The 6,882-nt window shown below is 42.6% G+C and overlaps 1 long non-coding RNA gene across 1 annotated transcript; it reads right to left on the bottom strand.

Moving 5' to 3' along the window:
* Window positions 1-1,101: 1,101 nt before the first annotated feature.
* Window positions 1,102-5,853, bottom strand: LOC139438920 (uncharacterized). The gene is made up of 2 exons (XR_011648750.1): window positions 5,609-5,853; window positions 1,102-1,482 (listed from the first exon to the last, which is right to left on the bottom strand). It is a non-coding gene; the product is annotated as an uncharacterized lncRNA (long non-coding RNA).
* Window positions 5,854-6,882: the final 1,029 nt, after the last annotated feature.

The following is a 6,882-nucleotide window of genomic DNA, read 5'->3' as shown; positions in this document are numbered from 1 at the left end:
CATAACAACTACATGCATTGGATGGACTGCCCCCTCCCCTGTCTCTCAGAATCATCTCTCCGCAGAGCCCTGGACTCTTCTTCCCATCCACTGATGCCCACTGGGATAGAATCCTCCAGACAACAAGCCCGGTTGGGTTGGTGGGGCAAGGGCTTCCTTCCTGTTTAGGAGCTCACTGAATCTATGGGGGTGGGGCAAAGAGCTCTGGGCTCTGCAGCCCCTCTGCCACCAGTCCCCTCTGTGATCTTGGACAAGGGACTCTCTCTTTTTAAAGTCCCAGTGCCCTGTTGGTTCCCTTCTGGTTCCAACATTCCCAGATTCTAATTCCCTAGCTCTCCAAATCTCTTGGAATGGTCCCTCAAATTGCCTTGTCTACAAATTACGCTTTGCTTTGGTTCTCCCCTTCTTCCTTTCTGGTCTTCTCTATTTGCTGCATAGAGTTTAGTTGTATCTGATGTGTGTAGTCAGGAGCATTTTCCAATGCAAAAACTCACCCCAGTGCCTGCTGGGGTTACTGAAACATCTGTGGCCCCACCCCTTCCAGGGCAATGCCAGCCCAGAGGAGGGAGCCCTGCGTCTCTTCACTTTACGCCGCTTTATCACAGAAAGGTGGATTAGAAGTTATCTCCTCTCTGCTTTCCCTCAGAGCTCCTTGGCAACACAGCCGCCTCGATATAAATACACACCAGAAACGTGCACGGCTTCATACTTGGAGTCCAAGCCTTCTGAGGCCTGGGACACATGCCGCCAGGCAGCAAGGACAAAACGAGATCCTAGGACGCTGCTTCAAGGTCAAATATGGCACCCATCAAATAAAATGCCTGTGATCCCCAGACAATTCTCTGGAACCCCATCCCAAATGCTGGAGGGACTGTGAAATGCCAAGCGTTTCACCATTGAAGCTTCTTTTGCACTCTCTGACAACCAAAGGGCCTGATTTCCCTTCCTTTCTTGTTTTTTCCATCACTTTTCTCTTCTTCATGTGGCTAACATAGAACCTGCAGGTTGAAATTCCATTGTTTTTGATCATTGGCTGTTTCTTGAGCTAAAAAGAAAACAGTGGAATCTTTCAAAGAACCAAGAATGAAATCGCACACCACGAAGGGTTCTTCAGAGTATAATTATGTGTAAAGTTTTAGAGCTGAATTAATGAAAGGAATCATAAATTAGTCCAATCCTAGGACACGTTAACCCTGGTGTCAAAAATAACTTCAAATGGTCAGAAAACCAATGCAAAGCTGTTTTCTTGGTTACACACAGATTTAGTAAATGCCATTTCCTTCAACTGGTCCTGTTCAAGGTAGGACCATACATAGAACTGCCCACAAACTTGCTTCAGTCATATACAGGAAATGCAAGCATCAGCTTAAACAGTGAGAAAGGTGCTCTTATTTGGAAACACATGAATATAAATCCCCCAAATGTCTCCTCTTCAGATTTCACCACAAGGCTCTATCAGACATTTTCAAAACTATAGGAGACCTGGAAAGAAAAATACAATGAAGAGATCAGAGACCTAAAACACTCAGCCAAAGAGAAGAATTAGAAGGAGCAAGATGTGTCCATTGTAAATATTTTAAAACTGTATTCTTATCTTGGTTCAGTGCTTTGTGCTGTCTTGTCTCTGATAACTGTAAATATTTAACATGGTGTAGCTCCATCTCCTTACTGATCCAGTTAATACAATAAATCCATTTGTGGAGGACTGTATTTTTACTTGCTGTACAGGCTGCCTGAGAGCGAACACCCAGGAGGGGCTGCTGTGAATGGTTGGGCAGACTGTGCACTCTACAAGAGCACCTGATTTTATTGAGATACAGTTACATACCATAGAACCCTTCCAAAGTGTACAAGCAATGACTCTCGGTATAATTACAGAGTTGTTCATTCATCATCAGAATCCATTTTAGAACATTTTCATTGTTCCAAAATGAAAAACTCCACATTCTATACAAGCCCCAATTATTGACACTTAACATTGGTGTGGTACCTTTGTTTCAATTGATGGACGAATATTCAAATATTACTGTTACTTATTTAGTCCATGGTTTGCATTAAGTGTATTTTTCCTGTATACCACTCTATTATTAACACCTTGTAATAGTGATGTACACTTTTTCTAGTTCATGAAAGAATATTCTTATATTTGTACTATTAACCAGTAACTGTCCACAACAGGGTTCACTATGTTATACCAGCCCATGTTTCATCCTCTAGCTTTCCTTCCAGTGACATACACACAGTTCAGCGCTGTTAATTACACTCACAATTTTCAAACATTCACAATCAACCCAATTAAATACTCTGCACAAATTAAGCATCAGTGCGTTATTCTCTACTCTTATTCTATCTCCTGGTAACCTATACTCTAGATTTTAACCTCCTGAGTTTGCCTATTATAATTAGTTCATATTAGTGAGATCACACAATATTTGTCCTTTTGTTTCTGGCTTATTTCACTCAATATACTGTCCTCAAGTTTCATCCATGTTGTCACATGCATCAGGACTTCATTTCTTCTTACTGCTGAATAATATTCCATCATATGCATATACTACGTTTTTGTGTACCCATTTATCCTTTGATGGACACTTGGGTTGTTTCCATATTTTGGCAATTGTGAATAATGCAACTATGTATGTCAGTGTGCAAATATCTGTTTGAGTCCCTGGCTTTCCATTCTTTTGAGTATATACCTAGCAGTGGTATTGCTGGATCATATGGCAATTCTATATTTAGCTTTCTGAGAAAGTGCCAAACTGTTTTCCACAACTGCTGCACCATATTACATTCTCATAAGCAGAGAATGAGTGTTCCTAGTGCACCTATTAATACTTCTCCACATCCTCTCTAATACTTGGAGTTTTCTGATTTTTGGGGTGTTTTTTGAATTTTTAAATAGTGCCATTCTCTTCATTTCTCAAGAGCAGGTAATAATAGTTCAAACTTCATAAGGTTGTGCTGAGAATTAAGTTGTTTAGAACTGTATTTAGAAGGCTAAATGATCAATGTGTATTAACCATTATTATGATTATTATTCCCAAGTAACTTGGAAAGTCAGAGGGTGGTAGAGTCCTGAGAAGGTGTTTTTTGTTGTTGTTGTTGTTTTTTATATTTATTTATTTCCCCCTTCCCCTCCCATTGCCTGCTCTCTGTGCCCATTCGCTGTGTGTTCTTCTGCGTCTGCTTGTTTTCTCACTAGGCGGCTCTGGGAACCAATCCTGGGACCTTCTGGAGGGGGAGAGAGGCAATCATTCTCTTGCACCACCTCAGCTCCCTGGTCTGCTTTGTTTCTTATTGTCTCTCCTCTGTGTCTCTTTTTGTTGTGTCATCTTGCTGCACCAGCTCTCCCCGTGGGCCAGCACTCCTGCACAGGCCGGCATTCTGCATGGGCCACCTCGGCGCGCAGGTCAGCTTGCCTTCACCAGGAGGTCCAGAGTTCAATACCCTGGTAGATGGGAGACCAGTCGCTTGAGGCACGTCTGCTTCCGCCTGAGAAGCTTTTATTGCCCAGAAGGCCACTCACCAGAAATTCAGGCAATACTATGGGCCGACATTCCAGGTCTCAGGCTGGAGATGCCCAGCTGCCAATATCTACACATGGAGGCAGGTGGTGGTGTAGTTGCTGAAGGCTGTTCCAAAGAGACCATCAGACTGATCTGATACAAAGTGGGTGCCCAATAAAGAATAGCTGAATAAATGACAACAACAACAAAAAATCCCAGCTTTGCCACTGATTGGCTAGGAGCCTTGGGTAAGCCACTGGACCTTTCTTTACTTTAGCATCCTCCTGAATAAAATGGAGATGAATATATCTACCCATAAAACTGCGTGAGGATTAAATATAACACTTTTTTAGAGATTCGAAACACAATGGTGTCTTTCCTTCTAGAAGGTCAGGGGCCCCAGGGTAGTGTGAGGCAGAAATGGTCTCTTTGATATGGACATCTGTGGATCTGACATTTTAACATGAACCAGGGAAGGACAGTGCCTGAAAAATAGTCTGTGATGAGAACATTCCAAGGTCAGAAAACCAGTTGCATCCATTTTTCTCCGTGGGGGAGGACACAGAATGATTCTGCTGCTGCCGAAGGTCAGAGTGGGACACTGCATTTCACAGATCAGGTCACCCAGCTGGCAGGGCACCTGCAATCTGCCGAGACTTGCTCTGAGCATCCTCCAGCCATGGTGGGAATCTCCCTGAACTTTTGCCATCTTTATCGGTTTTACAGGCTCTTTTTGCTTTGCTCAATGAGTTAATCTTTGGAGGGAGAAGGGCTGGGCCTAGGAATTAGACACAGCAAGAGACGAATGTGTCTGGAACTAGGTCTCAGTGCCCACTGAATATACCAGAGACTCTCACAGGTAGAGGGGGCAGCTCTGCTTATTGGATAAAAGACAGTTCAGGGAAGCAGACTTGGCCCAGTGGTTAGGGCATCCTTCTACCACATGGGAGTTCTACGGTTCAAACCCCGGGCCTCCGTGACCCGTGTGGAGCTGGCCCATGCACAGTGCTGATGCACGCAAGGAGTGCCGTGCCACACAGGGGAGCCCCACGCGCAAGGAGTGCGCCCCGTAAGGAGAGCCGCCCAGCGTGAAAGAAAGTGCAGCCTGCCCAGGAATGGTGCCACCCACATGGAGAGCTGACACAGCAAGATGACACAACAAAAAGAAACATAGATTCCCGTGCCGCTAACAACAACAGAAACAGACAAAAAGAAGAACACACAGCAAATGGACACAGAGAATAGACAACCCGGGGGGGGGGGGGGGCGGGAAAGGGGAGAGAAATAAATAAAATAAATCTTTAAAAAAAAAAAAAGACAGTTCAGCCAAACAAGGCCTTCTCTACAGGCTTGTCTGATGAACATTCTAGGACAGCCTCCTACAGCCTGAAATTCTGGAGACTTCAAGGCATTTCCAAATATCTCAATAGCATATGTATGTATATATATATAAGTATAAAAAATGAATTTATTTTAATTTACTCTAATAGCCCCCCAACACACACAAACCCAACATTGTTGGGTTCAGTTAGATGGGAGATAGATTGAGAAATCATGATAGTATGTTGCAACCCTCAGGAGACTAGGAATCACTGCACCAAGCAACTATATTTCATGTCCCTCTTTGGATTCGAGGTCATAAATATTCTTCAAAGAGAATGCAGGGAATTACTCACAGTCTATAATTTGTCATTTTTGTGGGTTTGAGGATCCTTTAATAGTTTTCTTCCTTTTAATAACATCTTTCTTACATGAGATGGGTAGGAGATTCCTCTCCCTTTACAGTTGTCTTTCTCCTCTCACCATTCATTCACTCACTTATCCACCCATTCAACTGTTTATTAAGAGCCCATTAGAAATTGTGCTGGGAACTGGGGATGTACATTGAATGAGACAGACACAGATTCTGCTTTTGTGAAACATATAGTCCGGCAGGGAGAAAGAAAATATGCAAAAATTATATAATGAAATGACTTAGAGGTGGATATTGTAGTGCACTGTTCAGATCCCTCTTCAGGACTGAAGCAGCCTTACCCCAGCTGCTGGGACTTCTGCCAGAACACAGCCCTCAGCTGAATCCTTCCTCAGCGGAAGAGACATACCTTACCCAAGGTCAAGCTTCCTTCCCCGGGTGATCCACATCCATTGCTTGACTCTGGACGTCTCTGAAGGGTCACACCAGGTTCAGAGATCCTGTGTTTCTGGGCAAACCCACCTTATGTTCACCTTCCTCTTTCCATATGACTGTTGACCCATGAATCAGCTAGAACTGTCTCCCCAACCAATCCCTTCCTCCATCATATGAGAAAACAAGAAACCAGAATGCCCATAGCCCATGTCATTCTGGGAGATGACAGAAATAGGTATGGCTGGAGTGAAAAGGGGAAAAATCTTGGGAGCCATGCACTCTTGGAGCTGTGGCCTTTCTATAGTGCATTGGCCCAGAGCATTATGATGTAGGCAGGAAAGAATGCAAAGGCATTCTGGAAACTGGATTGAAAACTGTGGACCTCAACCCACCTACCAACCAGAGAACTGAGAACAGGCATCAACCATCAGTGGTGGTTAAAGAATAGAGTCAAAAGAAATCCACACAGGTTATCTGTTGACAAAGTTCAAACTGTCCTTACTCTTTTGAAAACAAGTAATGCTTTTGAACACCTTAATGGTAATAGCTATTGGAATTTAAAATGAAATATATACTAAGGATGATAAAAAGAAAATGTATTCTCTATTGGAAAACAAATGAAAATGAGAGAAACTCAAGAAAGTATGAAAATCAGAAATCACAAAAGAATAGGATAGACTTAAGATGAAATATGTAAATGGCAACAATAAATGTTAGTGGGTTAAGCTCTTCTACTAAAAGGTAAATTGTTTCGTATGGGATAGAAAAAGTCCATTTAAACTGTATAGAAAGGCACATAAATATATTAAGGTAAAACTTCAGTCAAAAGCATAGCATATGATTAACAACAAAGTAGTAGTCACAGCTTTATTGGGTGATGGGGGTGTGGCAAAAATTACCAGTGAAAGATGTCACACAGTCTTTCCCCCTCCTCTTTTGTCCACTTAGTTTCTTTCCCCATCATTATTTTCTCAAGATGAATAACAACTTCAAGGACAAACTTTAAGGGAGAAAATCAAAGTCAAAGAACTGTATTCCACAGGGAGCAGGGCATGGTGACACTTGATGTGTCAGAAATATGTTACAGCACATTACATGAGGAAAGAAAGCGAAAGGGATGAAGATAAAGAGAACAGGGCAGTGTGGCTGAGAGAGCTCTGTTAGGGTAGAAGAGAGTGTTTGTGGATTCCAGAAAATAGGAGATTACAATAAATTTTAATAGGACTTCTTTAAATCTTTGAGAGAGAC

Source organism: Dasypus novemcinctus, chromosome 5, assembly GCF_030445035.2.
Source record: "Dasypus novemcinctus isolate mDasNov1 chromosome 5, mDasNov1.1.hap2, whole genome shotgun sequence".
NCBI lineage: Eukaryota > Metazoa > Chordata > Mammalia > Cingulata > Dasypodidae > Dasypus > Dasypus novemcinctus.
This window is presented reverse-complemented; position numbering and strand designations above follow the sequence as displayed.